Consider the following 16,436-nt stretch of genomic DNA (forward strand, 5'->3'; position numbering starts at 1 on the left):
GGGCTCTCCCTGCCCCTCCTCTTTGCAGCACCGCGGCGCTGGCTTGGCTTTCAGGCTTTCCCGTGCCAGCGGGGGAGCTCTCAGCTCGGCTTTTGGGTTTTTTTCGTGCAGGGCGGCTCCAGTTTTGGTTCGCCACGTGGCGTGGGCAGGGGGGCTCCGTCTATCCCCAGGTGCGGTGTGGCGAGTTCCAATTCTGTGCCGTTGCCAGCAGCACTTTTAAAAACAGCAAGGACTGCTGCACTGTTTAGGGCTGAAGGTCTGCGTGTCTTCGCTTCTTAACTGCGGTTTTTTGGGTTTGTTTGGAAATCGGTAGGTATTTGGTTTTGTTTTTCTACACTTCCCACAAATTTCTCCTGAACAGGTCCACAATATCCTAATCTGGGACAAAGTACGGCATGAATTGATAACCTTGGGAAAGTCCGGGGACACGTCCTCAGCTAAATTTGTGTTTTGGAGTTTACAAGTCCGATCAGCCTTACTCAAACAAAGGGAAGTGGAGGAAAAGACACATAATAAGAATTCTACCACTGCTCTCCCTGTTTCTCTCTCCCCAAACTCTGAACCCTCTACCCCAAAACTTGGTATTTTAAAGAGAGCACACTCTGCTCATGTCCAGGGAAGCCAGCTCCCTAAGCACTTTAAAATGCCTGAGTTCCCCTGTCCATGAGGTCCTGGCCAGACCAGGTGGAATTGTTCCCAAACCTCTGTTTCCTCTGCTCAGAAACCCAGGGCATGTGTTGGCTTTTTGGAGAACAGTGACCCCCAAAATGGCTCCCAGACCCCAGGGGCCAACAAAATGGACGATGCCACGTGGCACCATGCCATACCTGGTCTCCTTCTTCCCATGATTCCCCTAAGCATCCCAAAAATCCTTCCCTATCCCCCATCCCTCCTGATCCTCATGACACCTTCCCTTCCCCCACCTTACCTGCCACTCCCTCAGCTCTGCCCCTCTACCCCTCCCTGGGGGTGTCTGCCGACATGATGTCACCAGGCATCCCTGCCCCATGCCAGCCCCCTGCCAGCCCCGTGTTCCCACTGTATCCCCGCCCCCTGCCAACCCCTTGTCCCTGCCCCCTGTTCCATCGGTATCCCCGCCCCCTCCCCAGGTTCCCACAGTGGGGGCATGCCCGCTGCTTGTCTCCATAGCTGCACCTGTGATCCCAATGCTTCCGATTCAAAGGATACAGGGCAGGGAACCACAGACCCAATACAGGGTCCCACTTTCTCATTTGCCCCTGTTACATATCAGCATGCAGGGTAAGACTGCTGATTGGAAAGCTTTTTCACAACAAATATTGAAAGAAATCTGCAAAGCACACAAAGAGTATGGCCAACATAGCCCATACTTCTGTGGCCTTTTAAATGCTGAACTAGGTAGGACTGTAGTGGTCCCACATGATTTAAAACAGCTTTTTTCGTGCCTCATGACCTCTACAGGATTCCAATTGTGGGAATTGGCATGGAAACAACTGCTAAAAGAGGGTCTCCCAGACTTGCATGCTGATCCAAAACCAGCAAAAGATGCCAATGGCTTGCCAATTACCATTGAGCATCTCCCTGGTGAAGGCCAATGGTCTTTAGCCCCGATCCAAACTGCAGTAATTCCTGTAGAAGCACTTGACAGAGTCAAAGACGCTGCTGAAAAAGTCTTCTTTACCCTCCAACCTGAAGGCCCATATGAGCCATATAGTAAGATCAGGCAGCTACCATCAGAGCCTTTTTTGAAATTTGTAGAAAGGTTAACTAGGGCTATTGAAATACAAGTTAAAAAAGACAATGCAAAGGAAGAGATTTTAGAGGAAATGGCATTTACAAATGCAAATGAACAGTGACGAGCGGCAATTTTAAGCTTGCCTCTAGAACCCCCCCTACACTAAAAGATATGCTTCTAGTTTGTAACAGGAAAGTGCATCTGATGAGTGTTGCTGAAGACACCAGACCAAAGCTGCTGCCAAGACCACCACAGCGAGTCGCCGTTGCCAGCCCTGTGCCCATTCCCTCAGCACAGCAGCACCCTGGGCAGCAGCGAAGACCAGTAATGGTTGACCCCACAAAGCCATGCCTGCTTTGCAACAACCTTGGGCACTGGAGTAACCATTGCCCCCTAAAAAAGCAATTTGATGAATTTAAAAATAGCAGGGGAGGAGAACTACAAGCACTCCCAGGGGGTCAACAACAGCAAAAAAACTGAAAAGGGAGTGCAGGGCTGCCAGGCGCACAGACACGAAAAGAGCAGGCCAAGAGAATGAGGGAAACAAAAAAGACCAAGCGTCTGGTAACATTTCTATTTCTCTAAATGGAGTAGATGCTTCAAGGACCACCTTTGCTGGTCCAGTATCAGATGTGACACCAAATAACCTTTGCTCTGAATTAAGCAAACCTGTTCTAACCCCTATTTCTGTCAATGAGCCTTTCAGACTGCAGCTGACAGAACCACTCCACCTGAAAGACAGTGACTGGCATCTTGTCTCCGTCGACCCACAACAGCAGGGTACTTGGCACCAAAATCACTGTAAGTACATCCTCATTGGGGACACCAAACACACACCACAAGAGATAGAAATTGCTCCAGGAATGACAACATCAGATCCTGAGCAATTCATTCTCAGGCTGCACTGTTTCCACCCACCCCTGTTTCTTCCCAAAGGACAAATCATTGCACAAACCATCCCAGTGCCGAGTGTACCTAAAGACAACTGAAGTTGCCTTGACAAACAAGGGCCCACAGTCTCCTGGGTCCAAACTATTGGGAAGGATAAATCAAAAATCTGGTGTAATGTCAGTGGGGGTGGGGAGTCAAAACGCTTTGAGATGCTCGTAGACACGGGTGCAGATTGCACAGTGATCTCAGCACAGGACTGGCCAGCACATTGGCCTTTGCAAGACATGGCTGGTCACGTTCGAGGTGTAGGGGGCATGCAATTGGCAAGGCAATCCAAGAGCGTCATCCAAATTGAGGGGCTAAATGGACAATTAGCAAATATACATCAGTTTGTGTTAGATTATTTGGAACCATTGTTAGGGAGGGATTTAATGTCTCCGTGGGGAGTCACAACTGATATTCTAGACTCTCCACAGGATTTTTGGGCAGCTGAAAAGTGCCCTACCCAAAAACTGAATTGGAAGACAGACACACCAGTTTGGGTAGCACAGTGGCCGCTCAGTAAACAAAAACTCAAAGGCTGAACTGAAGGCGCTCGAGGAGCTAGTGGAAGAGCAACTGCAAAAGGGTCACATTGTGGAGATCATGTCCCCGTGGCACTCTCCAGTGTTTGTCATCCAGAAGGCTGACAAACAGAAATGGTGGCTCCTCCATGACCTCCGACAAATTAATAATGTCATTGAAGATATGGGCTCTCTCCAACCTGGTATGCCATCCCCAGTGATGCTTCCCCAAGATTGGAAATTAGCTGTTATTGATATAAAAGATGTTTTTTTCCATATTCCCCTACAACCTGATGATGCGCCACATTTCACATTCTCAGTCTCTACCATCAACATGGAAGCCCCGATGAAAAGGTACCATTGGAAAGTTCTTCCTCAGGGACTAAAGGTCTCGCCAGCGATGTGCTAGTGGTATGTCTCTTCCCTGCTGTCCCCAGTGCGTGCAGCCGCAGAAAAGGCCATCATCTGTCATTACACAGATGATATCCTTGTGTGTGCCCCCAATGATGATTTACTCACCCACGCGCTTGACCTAACAATCCATGCATTGATTGTTGCAAGGTTCAAGCTCCAAGATAAGAAAATTGAAAAGATGCCACCTTGGAAATATTTGGACTTAGAAATTGGAAACAGGACCACTGTTCCTCAAAAATTAGAAATCAAAACAAAGATCAAGACCCTTGCTGATGTCTACAAGTTGTGTGGGTCTTTACATTGGGTAAGGCCCTGGCTGGGTCTGACATATGAAGATCTTGCCCTTCTTTTTAATTTATTGAAAGGGGGAAAGGACCCGAGTTCTCCTAGGTCCATTACCTCAGAGGCTCAGAAAGCTCTAGAAAAAGTTCAGACAGCAATATCCACAAGACAGGCCAACCGATGTCGGCCTGACCTGCTGTTCAAATTTATCACCTCAGGTAAGTTGCCACACCTCCATGGAATCATTTTCCAGTGGGAGAAAAAACAAATACCTAAGGCAAAGGAAACAGCTAAAAAGGGCCAGGACCAGAGGGACCTTCTCTTGATCATAGAGTGGGTTTTCCTCAGTCACAAAAGGTCCAAGAGAATGACAAAGCCCCAAGAGCTGGTAGCAGAACTGATCCGGAAAGCTAGGACCCAGATCAGGGAGCTGGCAGGATGTGACTTTGAGTGCATTCACATTCCAATAGAGTTTAAATCAGGCCAAATTAAGAAGGCAATGTTGGAACAATTGCTTCAGGAAAATGAGGCGTTGCAGTTTGCTCTGGATTCCTACTCAGGACAAATTTCCATCCAACAGCCTGCCCACAAAATTTTCGAACAAGAAGCTCAATTTACTCTGAAATTGAGAAGTGTTCAAAGTAGGAGACCTTTAAAAAAGGCTCTTCTAACTGTCTTTACAGACACGTCCAGGAGATCCCACAAGTCTGTTATGACTTGGAAATATCCTCAAACCCAGCAGTGGGAGACAGACATTGCTGAGGTGCAAAGTTCACCTCAGATTGCTGAGCTGGCTGCGGTTATTAGGGCCTTTGAAAGGTTCTCAAAAAACATTCAATCTGATTACAGACTCTGCATATGTGGCAGGAGTAGTATCCAGAGCAGATCAAGCAATACTGCAAGTGTCTAACATCGCACTTTTCAAATTGTTCTCAAAACTTGTAAAGTTAGTCACCCACCGAGAGCAACCATTTTATGTGATGCACGTCAGGTCACACACCAACTTGCCAGGGTTTATCGCTGAAGGCAACAGAAGGGCAGATGCTCTTGCTGCGCCTGCAGAGATGGCCACTCTCCCAAATGTTTTTGAACAGGCAAAAATCAGCCACCAGCTTTTCCACCAAAATGCACCTGGCCTAGTTAGTTTCACATCACTCAAGAACAGGCCAATGCAATTGTGGCCACATGCCCCAATTGCCAACAACATGCACTCCCTACAGTGAGTACGGGAGCAAACCCAAGGGGGCTGAACAGTTGTGACCTGTGGCAAACAGACGTAACACACATACAGTCATTCAGACGGCAAAAATATGTCCATGTCAGTGTAGATACCTTTTCTGGAGCAGTCTATGCCTCTGCCCACACAGGAGAACCGTCTTCTGCTGCCGTAAAGCACCTCCTACAAACTTTTTCTTTCATGGCCATTCCCAAGGAGTTGAAAACTGATAACGGGCCCATTTACAGATCCAAGGAATTCAAGAGCTTCCTGCAGCAAAGGGGAGTAGAGCATAAGACTGGCATCCCCTACTCCCCTACAGGTCAAGCCGTAGTAGAAAGGACTCACTGTGATATCAAGAGTCCTGAACCAGCAACATCAGGTCCTGAAAGTGGAAACTCCCCACATCCGGTTGTCCAGGGCACTGTTCACAATCAGTTTTCTGAACTGTTCTTTTGACAGCCTGAATCCGCCCATCGTACACCATTTTGGGGGGAGCAGTCGGATGTCAATGAAAGAAAAGCCTCCAGTCTTAGTAAAGGACCCTGAGACTTGGAAGACAGTGGGACCTTACAATTTAGTTACATGGGGACGTGGATATGCCTGTGTGTCCACCCCCTTGGGTTTAAAGTGGGCTCCTTACAAATGGGTAAGGCCCTACGTCCCCAAGCTCTCAGGGAAGTCTACAGAAGCGCCCCAGGTTGCTAATGCTGCCTGGAGAAGAAAACGCCATGCACATTCCCTGGAAGAAATTCCATTTAAGCCTCCTATCTGGAATAGTTTGTAATATATGTTTGTCTTAAGTTCCTTGTACCAGATCCCGCTGGTCATGTACAGTCTCAAGACACCATGAAACTGAGTCTGCTCCTCATCCTACTCGCAATCATTCCACCAGCGATCTCCTGCATAGTCCCTCAGCCCAAAGCAAACGCATGGATCACCTTGAAATTACGACATCAAGAGAGAAACAGACAACTGGCTGAGGGGACTGTTCAAAAGCTGGGGACTCTCAGGCTGGTTGGGATCACTGGTTCTGAAAACTGTTTTTAGTACCGTTCATTTTAGTTATTGTTATTGTGGTTGTTAGCATTGTTTTTGGGCTGATCAAGCACATAGTTTACAAGTTAATTTCAAGGTCATCTTCCCCTCTTGAAGTCTACCATTTGGAAGTCCTTAGTGCTCCAATGGATGACATGGAAACCTCAGTGGAAAACACTGACCCACCTGAAGAGGAGGAACCAATTTACCAACCATGGTTTGGCAAGCATTCTGTGCCCCAAACCCAGTCCTCTTAATTTTAAACAAAACAAGGGGGAGATGTTGCAGTGTGATGTCATAGTTTGTCTCAGGTATCCTGATCCTTCCCAGGTGCCAATCAACTCTCCTTTTCCCCACCCTGACCCCTGCTGAGTGCTGTCTGTCAATCCTAGCATTCCAGAAGGGCGTTGAGTGATTGGCAGAGTTCAAAAGATGCCTTGCATGCCTGGGGGCCATTGGCCCCTTTCACCTGAGACCTTCCCGCCCTGAACCTGGTTGATGGGATCCCTACCCCTTCCTACCCCCTCTCCCTGGGGTTAAAAGAGCCAGCAACCACGCGGTTCGAGGTTCTGTCAGAGCTGATTCAGAAGCTTGTGGGTCAGAATAAAACTCTGGATCGAAACCCTCTAGCAGAACCCAACTCCTTTTCCTTCACCTCGCCTTAAACCATCTCCAACAGAGGTAAATCTGAGCTCCTGCATGTCTGGACTTATCTCTAGCGCCCAGCTGCAGCATCCAGGTTAGCCAGAGGTGTCTCTGAGTTGAAAACACTGCAGTTGTCGCCTTTTGGTCAAGCAGCAGAGGCCAGTCAAGCGTGGACACATTCCATCCGGCTCTATTGGTAATTATTCCAATACCAGACCCTGCTCATCTCCAGCGTCCCCCACATCTCCAGGCTGCTGGGATCCCCCAGCTCTGGGATTGCTTCTCCGTGCTCTCCTCACTCCCAGTGAGCCTCAAAACCGACGTCACACCCTTACCCCTGCCAGTACCAGGCAATCACACCATGGATCCTCCAAGACCCCCCCAGGGGGAATTTGTGGCTCAGCTTACCGGTTTTGTGAGATCCAAACATCCCCTCCGTTGCAAAATCCCCCTCCTGGACACTCCCTGAGAGATGTGGGACGAGCTCCCTCTCCCCGCTCAACTGCAGGATGTGAAGGGGGGATCAATGCTACCGGGACCAGGGGGAGCTGCAGACTCAGTGGGTGGGTGGGGGAACCGTGTGGTTCTCCTGCTGCTCCTCCTCTTCCTGGTCCTGTTCCTGTTCTTCCTTTCCTGCCTCCTTTCCTCCTCCTCATCCTCTCTACCTCCTCTTCTTCTTGCTCCTCCTCCCTGCCTACCCCAGACCCCCTTTCCCCACCATCTCTCCCCCACAGTCACAGCACCACCAGCTTTTGGGTGGAGGGAACCCCCCATGAGCCCCCTATGGATGGGCAATGGGCTTGGGACATGTCCAGGAAAAACCCATTCCCTGCAGAGCCCCAGGGAATCACTCCAGGGATGGAGTGCTGGGGACACAAAGGGATCCCTATGGAACTGCCTTTTTTCTGACCCATCCTCACCTTTCCCTCCCATCTCACACCATTCTCCCGCCCAAAGACCTCTCTCAACTCAATTTGGGGGTCCCATCCCTCTCCTGCTCTCTCTAAATCTTTTCCAGGCTCTTCCATCTCTTCCCCATCATCCCTTCAGCCCCAACCCTTGCCTCTGTGCTTCGTTTTGGGGGTTGCAGACCCCTCCTAGTCAGTCTAGGGGGCATATCTCCCCTTTCCCTCAATTAGGTCAGCTCCTGGCTGCTTTTTCCTGGGAGGAATCCCTGAGTTTTGGGACTTTTGGGGTGTAGTTTAGAAGTGTGTCAGCTCTCTCTGGCTTTCCCCTCCCTCTTGTGGCCTCTCAGCTGCCCCCAACAGCCTGGGGGTGCTGGGATTTTCTTAGTGGGTACAAGGATGTTCATCCCCTTCCAGGAGCCCAATGCCCAGCTGGGGCTCCAGGTCAGGGGGTCCTTGAGCAACTGCCCCAGAACCTCCCCCAGGGTCTCCCAGCACAGCTGGAGCCGCTCGGCCTGGGATCCCCAAAGGCCTCAGCAAGCCCCAGGTTCCTCCCAGGAACCCTCAACTCCCTCAAACCCAGCATCCCCCACATTGCCTGCAAGCTCCCCCCATGGCACCAGCCATGGCCATGTCCCCATGTGTCACTGGCCATGTCCCACCATGTCCTCACCCACAGCTGTCTCCCCACCATGTTTCCATCCCTGTCATTGTCCCCCACATCTCCATCCATGCCCATGTCCCACCACGTCCCCATTCCCATCCATGACCATACATCCCCATGTTGCTCTCCATGTCTGTGTCCTACCATGACCACATGCATATCTTTATTCAATGTCTTTATTTTTACCCCAATATCAGATATTTTAAAGGCATGAAGAGAAATTAAAATAAAATCAAGGCTGAAAGAAAAGGATTTCTGCGTCCATGCTGGCAGAGGACCTATGTGCTTGGTGGGAGGGAAGAACCTTTTTTGGTGAAGTTTCCACCCCACTGTCTCCAAAATCTTGGTCTTTGCCCCAGTTTTTCACCATTTGGCTGCCAAAGACACCTTTAGGCAATAGGAAATCAAAATCGTGGTATCCCTGAAACTGGAAAAGACCTCCAAGACCATTCAGTATTCCTTGATGCCACCAAAAGATAGGATTGAATGCAAAAGATTTTATGGGGTTGAAAACTGACAAATCCACTCTCCCCCAGGAATTCCCATTGTTGCTCTGGGTCTCGAACGATGTTCCTGCACCTTGTACACAACCATGTACCCACAGGGAGCCAGGAAGATGTGGAGCCTCCAAGCCAGGTGTCTTCCCAAAACAGATCACCAGGACCACGGATCACCAAGTCTGTGCCCAACGGGGCTCACTGAGGATCATCCAACGTGGATCCTCCCATGGGGGATGGAGCTGGAGCAGCGCACAAAGCTCTTCCTGCACTTGGGGCACTCTCAGGGCTTCCCTTAGTGACACCTCCGTTGGTGTTGGGTCAAGGCTGAGCTCTGTGAGAAGCTCTTCCCACACTCCCCACACTCGTAGGGCCTCTCCCCAGTGTGGATGCGCTGGTGGATGATGAGTTTGGAGTTTTGCTTGAAGCCCTTCCCACAGTCAGGGCAGCGGAAGGGCCTCTCCTCTGTGTGACTCCGCTGATGTACGAGGAGATTGGAGCTGATCTGAAACCTCTTCCCACACTCAGAACACTTGTAGGGCTTCTCCTCAGTGTGAACGCGCTGGTGGTGTTTTCTCAGGTCGGAGTGCCACCCATAGCTCTTCCCACATTCCAAGCAGGTGCAGGGCCGTTCCCCTGTGTCGATCACCTGGTGCCAAATCAGGGCTGAGCTTTCTCTGAAGCTCTTCCCACATTCCCCACACTTGTAGGGCTTTTCCCCAAGTGGATCCTCTGGTGTTCCATCAGCTGGCACTTCATGCTGAAGCTCATCCCACATTGCCCACACTCATAGGGCTTTTCCCCAGTGTGGATTCTCTCGTGTTTCCTCAGGCCAGAGCTTTGGCTGAAGCACTTCCCACATTCCCCACACTCATAGGGCTTTCCCCCAGTGTGGATCCTCTGGTGTTGCATCAGGTGGCTCTTCTGGCTGTAGCTCATCCCACATTCCCCACACTCATAAGGCCTGTCCCTGTTGTGGATCATCTCATGTTGCATCAGGTGGCCCCTCTGGCTGAAGCTCTTCCCACATTCCCCACACTCAAAGGGCTTTTCCCCAGTGTGGATCCTCTGGTGTTGGAACAGGACAGAGCTGTGGCTGAAGCTCTTCCTGCACACCCCACATTTAAAGGGCTGTTCCCCAGTGTGGATCACCTGGTGCTGCCTCAGGCTGGAGCTCCAGCTGAAACGCTTCCTGCACTGCTCACACTCATACGGCCATTCCCCAGTGTGGATCACCTGGTGTTGGATCAGGTCTAAGCTCCAACTAAAACCCTTCCCGCATTCCAAGCACTAGTGTGGCTTCTCCCTGCCATGAGGCTTCTCCACCAGCTCTGAGCTCCAGCTGGATCTCCAGCTGCCTTCCTGGCTCAGGGGGGCTCCCTGGAGCTCCCTGGGCTTGGTTTGCAGCCCCTCCTCGTGCGGAATCTCCAGGGCTTTTCTTCCTCCTCCATCCAGACATGCCCTGGGAATGAAAAATCCTGGTATGGGTAAAAAACAAAATGAGAATGCCTTGGACTGGGAGTTCCTCCTTGCCCAAGTTTATCTCAGGAAGTCATTGGGAATCTTGTGTATGTAAGAACCTCCAAAACATCAAGATTAAGCACAAAAATCCTCCAAACTTCAAGACACAGATCAAAAACTCCCAAAACATCACGATTCAACAAAACCCCCCTCCAAAATATGAAGACTCACACACCGAAAAACCACAAAGCAACAACATCCCGCTCAATAAAGCTCAGAAATACCAAGATACAGCACCGTGAAAATTGTGGATTCCCCCTGGTTACCTGCTGCATGGTGGGGGGAAATGGTACTGGGGCTGGAGGAAGCTTCAGATACAGGGAGAAGTGGAACCTTGTGGTGCCTCCTGTTTCTGCTCCTCCTCTGCATCCGGTGTGCTTGCTCTTCCTCCAACTCCTCTTCCTCCTGCTATTCCTCCTTCTCCAGCACAATCCCACCTTCTCCTCCCACGTGCAGCGTTCTATTATTTTGTTCCTCAACCCTGCTTCTCCCTCATTCTCCTCCTGCCCCAGGCCCAGCACTCACTGCCGGCTCCCCCTTCCCCCCAAACCCACAGCATCCCACTGCAGGGGCAGGGATGGAGCTGGAGCAGGTCGGGCTGGGGCAGCGCTGGGCTCTCGGCCGCTTCCGCCCGCACTCAGTCCCCACTGCAGCCGCTTCTGCCAGGACAGCATGGGGGGGCCCGGCCTTGGCGCTGCCCCACTCCCACTTCCCCAAATTCCCCTCGCGGGTGGCTCTGGGGCCGAGGGGGGCGCGCAGGTGGGGAACGCTGGGAGCTGCGGGTCTGCCTGGCAACTGCTGAGTCATGAGTGCCACATGCTCTGATTGGCTGAGCGCTGCCTGAGGGCTGGGACAGCAGCAAGGCGGGGGAACCCTGCTCCAGAGGGGATGGCCCACAAACAGAGGACCCCCATGAAAGGAACAAGAGGAAAGTATCTTTACAAACAAATACTACGAGTCTGCTTGGAGATAGGGCCAGGGGCTTGGACATAAGGAAGTGACAGGAGAAACCATCAGTTTCAGAAAATGTTATTAATTGATGACACAGACTGCTGCTCAGTCAAGGTCCTGCTAAATTCATGAACTTCGAGAAGAACAACAAAGACTTCACAGAGCCATGAATATCATTGCTACACAAAAGTGGGGAGCATGTGAAGGGGGGTACATAGTAGGTGGATTCAGAAGTCTGTACCTCTCAAGTACTCCAGCCAATAGGGAAAGGGCAAGGGAGATGTCCCCGGGGGAGTCAGTATGAACAGGAGGCTGTGTTCAACAGCTGGAGAGACCACGTGGGAAATGTCTCATGGCTCTCTCTATTTTTAGGAATGAAATTACTTTTACAGGACTCCTCTGTCTGCTTTGTGGACAGAAACCTTTGGTGAATTTTTCCACACATCCTGGGACTTGTCCAGAATTCCTTCCACCGTCCGGGGCGGTGGGCAGTGAGTGAGTTTGGTGAGCCAGTTTGGGTGATTGGCTCCCTTGGGTGGTGGCAGCGGCACCGGGGATTGATTGGGTACCCGAGAGTGACCAGGAGACAGATGAGTGACACATCGGGGGGGGCTTGGAAGAGTCAGCAGGGAGAGAGCTCTGGAAATCTCACCAGTGAGTGCAGTGGGATCTTTGGGGAGTCAACATGGCAGGGCACCCATGGAGGGGAGAAAAGGGAAAGCCAGGAAGGGGTCCTGGCCAAAGGGATGATGATCCCAAAATATCTCTGAAGGGTCCCTTCGGAGAAGGTCGTGGTAGTTTGCATATTCCCCCAGAGGTAATTAAGGACATGGACACCCAGGGGGGCAATAAGGGAAGTCAAGAAAGGATTTGGACAACAGGGGATGGATGGTGTTGCGCTGGGGAGGGATTGGGTGAAGGGGAGTGTGCAGGAATATGGTTAAGGCAAGAAGCAGCAAGAGGAATCTATGAGGTAAAAAAAAGGATGATGGAAAAGGGGCGAAAGAGAGAAATACCAAGGATTGGGGTGTTTTTCAGCAGGGTCTTAGCCTCAAAATTTGCCAGCTGATCCAGGTCATTTCTATCCCTGGTTTCCAGGGCAGGAAATCAAGGCGGTCAGGATTTCAGGGGTTTCTCTGTGGTGGGCAGAGGCAGCACCGGGCGCAGAGGTGCGGGACCAGGAGCACGGGCTGGGGGCCTGTGGGGAGCTGCAGGGCCGGGCTGGGGGCCTGTGGGGCAGCCAGGGCTCAGTGCTGGGCACTGCCTGACCCCACCAGCCCCGGGCAGGGCCGGCAGTGGCCCCCGGCCCCCAGGAGGCTGCGGGACGCCCCGGCCACTGCCTGGCCCCGTGGAGCTGCCAGCCCTGCCCGCCGGGGGGGGCGCCTTTGGACACTGCGGCAGGACAGGGACCGGCTCTGGGATACGGGCTGGGGAGGGGACCCTGAGCACAGGAAGGAGGACAAAGGAACATCTGAGAACTGTTGATTGTACAATTGAAGGACTGAGATTTTCTTTTAAGGAATTGGTTTGGGTCATTGGAGAAATCAGTGATTTTGCAGAAAAGTTAGCAGCTATCAGAAGGTTAGGGTTGAGCTGCTGTTGAGAGCTGATTGCTGGGTGCTTGGGACTGTGTGAATCCACAAAATCAGAGGGTTTTGGGAAAGCTGCAAAAGGCAGGCCTCAGAGACAACAGAACTGTGATTAGAGCTAAGCAGTAGCCATGAAATAGGTCAGCAGAAAAATTATTTAAAAAGTAGAAAAGCAAGGACGAATAGAACAATGGTCTGTGTATTAACACTTGTCTAGGATAACTTCCTAAGCTGCAAAAAAGTTTATCTAGCAAGATATTCGGAAGTTTGAAGCTTAATAATGGACCTCTGTGCATTGTGTTTTAAGGCTTACAAGCAGGCATTGTATTCGAAATAAGCAAGCATTGTTTTAACCAAAGGTACGCGTGCTTATAGTGGTTGGATGGAACCACTGTCAATATGCTTCTGCTTTGTGTGATTGGTCAAAAAAGTTATAAAGTAAGTTGCAACATTAAGTTCTTTGTCTGCTGCCTGGGATGTGAGCTGCTGACATCTTCCCATTTTCATAACCATGTAATGAGACTGATGCTGAAAAATAAAACAGCTCAAGGCACGTTCCACAGCAGTCCCGTCCCGTTCGTGATTTGTATATAGCCCCCAGCCGACGATAGGGACCTCTGTTTTTTTGGGAGTTTTCCCACGAGCGGGGTGGGGAAGGGAGGGGGAAGGAGGAAGGGGGCGGAGATGCCCGAGGATTAGGGCTGGGGGAAGGGGCTGGGTGCAGTTGCTGGCCCTCTCTCAGTTTTTCGTCATTCTCTCAGGTTTTTGGAGGAGGACGCTGTTCTTAGGCTGGTCTTTCCACTGGTGCTGACATAGCCTGTTATGAATTTTAAAAAGTTACCCATTTTTTTGAAAGTTGCAGAGTTCACAACTTAAACCAATGGCTGCCAAGTTGGAGTTCTAACTATTTAGTGTTAATAATTTCATGTTGTAATCTCCTGTTAACAGTTTCCTTTTAATTACCCGTTCTTAATAGTGCCCTGAGCCATTCCGCCACTGCCTGGTGACTCGGAAGCGGTGCCCCCCCCCCCCACCAGGCACGGGTCCCAGCGGGGCCGTGGGAGCATCGTGGGGACCGGCCTGCCCCACGATCGGCAGGCCCTCCCCCATCGCGGTGTGGGTCTCGGCTGAGCCGGGGGCGGGGGGGTGGGGAGGCCCGCGGGGGTGGCACGGCAGAGGCACCCATCCGGCGGGACCGGCCCGAGTCGCCGTTTCTTGCAGGGGCAGCTGCTGGGCCAGCTGCTGGGCGTAGCCCTACTGTTTTCTCGGAGATGCCCCCCCCCCGCCCCCGACGATGAAAAGACGAGATTGACATGCAAATGTTAAGTCGTTAACTCTCTATTGTAACAGTACCACCTTGCCTGAGCCAGGTTGATGGCCCTTCTCCGACAGTGCAAAGAGGGGACATCGGAGTACATGCAAATAACCTCAGACCCAGAACGCACGCAACAAGAGAGGACCCCCACCGCACTTACTGAAAAAATCCCCAAAAGCAATGAGCCAAAACAGAATTAGGAGATCGAAGTGATGTCTGGACATTGGGACAAGAGTCCAGAGCCTGCAGAGATGCTGAGAACCTTTGTTGTCCCTCGCCCTAGGCACAGAAGACCTCAGCTGGGGCCAGGACCCTAGATGGCAAAGTGAAAGACTGGGAAACAGGGGTATATCCCTAACTGCTTTCGTGAGGACAGGACCCCCAACTCTGCCCCGTAGTGGACAGAGCTGCACTTACCTCCTCCTCCGAGCTGCTCGTGGGAGCGATGATGGTGGGGCCATGGACCTGTAGGGCCTCCCAACCTTGAGCTGATCACTTTTAATAAAGGCATTAAAAGGAGAAAGATCTCCTGCCCTATTTATTTCAGAGCCTGTGTGAAAAATGCGTATGATTGTCTTTTCGCAAATATTAAAATGAATATTGTATGTGTTATGTTAGGAAGTTATGGTTGTATTATATGATAGAGATAATTCATGCTTTGTGAACTGTATAAAAATTATAAAGATCCAACCATGCCTCTGACCCCCATGGCCAGAAGCAGGGCCTTCCTTTCAAAAGATTTCCCCGGACTCACCCAGATAAAATCATGACTATTACCCAATGAATGAGTCCTTCCTGGGCAATCATCGGCCATCTCCCAGGAATGTCCAGAACATTCACAGAACTACAGAACCTCTTGGCTACAACTGAAAAGAAGACTATCTCAAGGAGCCCAGACAGCCATCCAAACCTATGGACTGACTTTTGTACGGGACTGAATCTGTATAGTTCCCGTTACACATATGTAGGGACCTACAGAAATCTTAGGTCATTTCTGCTCCAGGCAGAATAAACTGTATATAAGCTGGCTACCTGGAGCAGTTGGTGTGACACTCTGGGAAGACGCTGACACTACATCAGTCTGACCCAGGTTCACCCAGGGTCAAAGTCCAGGGTGGACACTGTCTTGGCTGTGGCGGTTTTATAATAATCTATTTTTTGGTTGTCGATCTAATAAATTTGTAATTTTTTTTTATAAATTTGGCTGCCGATTTGATCATTTACAACATGGTGTATTAATTTTTTTAAGTAGTGTGTTAAATATAGTTCTTGGTTATAACATAATGTTAAAATAGAAACTATGTATGTGGGATATTTTTATAAAGAATGGAATGAGGTACTCGCACCAGATAGCAGCCATAGGACACCCTAATCTTTCAAAGAAAAAGAATTTGCTGCTCCATTATCAGAAGAAACTAACTTCTTCCTGCCTCACTCAACCCTCAAGATGCCGTCAGGATTAAGAGGAAGAAGTTGACACTGACCATACAGAATCCTTTGTTTGAATGGAATTTATGTATCATGTATGAGATGTACGAATATGCAATGGGCTATGGTTTTTCAGGGTTAATCCTCTGTTACCGTGTGTCCTTTTTTGGGCTTATTTTGCCCAGAAAAAGGTACCTGGACTGTCTGTAGCTCTTAGTTTTAATTGTCTTATATTGTCCTAAATCCTAATTGTCCAAACTTTTATTACTCTAATTGTATTACTATTAAACTTTAAAAATTTTAAAAACCAGTGATTGGTGTTTTTCACAATTATGGTAGCAGAGGATGGTCAAAACACCTCGCTGCCGGTGCTTTGGGAGAGTCGGAGTGGGGAAGCGCACCCTGCCCGATTTGGCAGCCTCGCTCTGTTTCCCCTGGGGTGACCAACAGATGGAGGTTAGATCGGTGGACAAAAGGAGGCAATAAAACAAAGAGAAGGGAAAAAGGCTCCCTAAAACCGCGGTAATTTGCCCCCTAAGACTAGTACTGTGCACAAAGAACACGGAAAGGAAAAGGGATTGGTGAGTACTTTTCAGGGAGGCAGGAACGGTGAGATGAATGTGTATGAATGAGAGGCGGGCTGGTTACCCCAGATATGCTGCCTGAGTGTGGGAGTGTCCCATGCTGCGTTTCCATCTTTTTGTGAGAAAAGTGGCCAGTAAAGAGACGAAGCGAGTGATAAAAGGAGAGAATCCCCCGGGGTAACTGGGACTGGGTCTCAGAGAGGGCTCGTTGGAGCTCTT

The 16,436-nt window shown here is 50.3% G+C and overlaps 1 long non-coding RNA gene and 1 pseudogene across 1 annotated transcript; one reads left to right on the forward strand and one right to left on the reverse strand.

Moving 5' to 3' along the window:
* The first annotated feature begins 1,046 nt into the window (after window positions 1-1,046).
* LOC132340671 (uncharacterized) lies at window positions 1,047-6,745 on the forward strand. Its single transcript, XR_009489988.1, has 2 exons — window positions 1,047-2,515; window positions 5,543-6,745. It is a non-coding gene; the product is annotated as an uncharacterized LOC132340671 (long non-coding RNA).
* A 1,745-nt stretch (window positions 6,746-8,490) lies between these two features.
* The window catches only part of LOC132340525 (zinc finger protein OZF-like), a 151,250-nt pseudogene continuing 143,304 nt past the window's right edge, over window positions 8,491-16,436 (reverse strand).

This window comes from Haemorhous mexicanus, chromosome 32 (genome assembly GCF_027477595.1).
Source record: "Haemorhous mexicanus isolate bHaeMex1 chromosome 32, bHaeMex1.pri, whole genome shotgun sequence".
In the NCBI taxonomy this organism is placed as follows: domain Eukaryota; kingdom Metazoa; phylum Chordata; class Aves; order Passeriformes; family Fringillidae; genus Haemorhous; species Haemorhous mexicanus.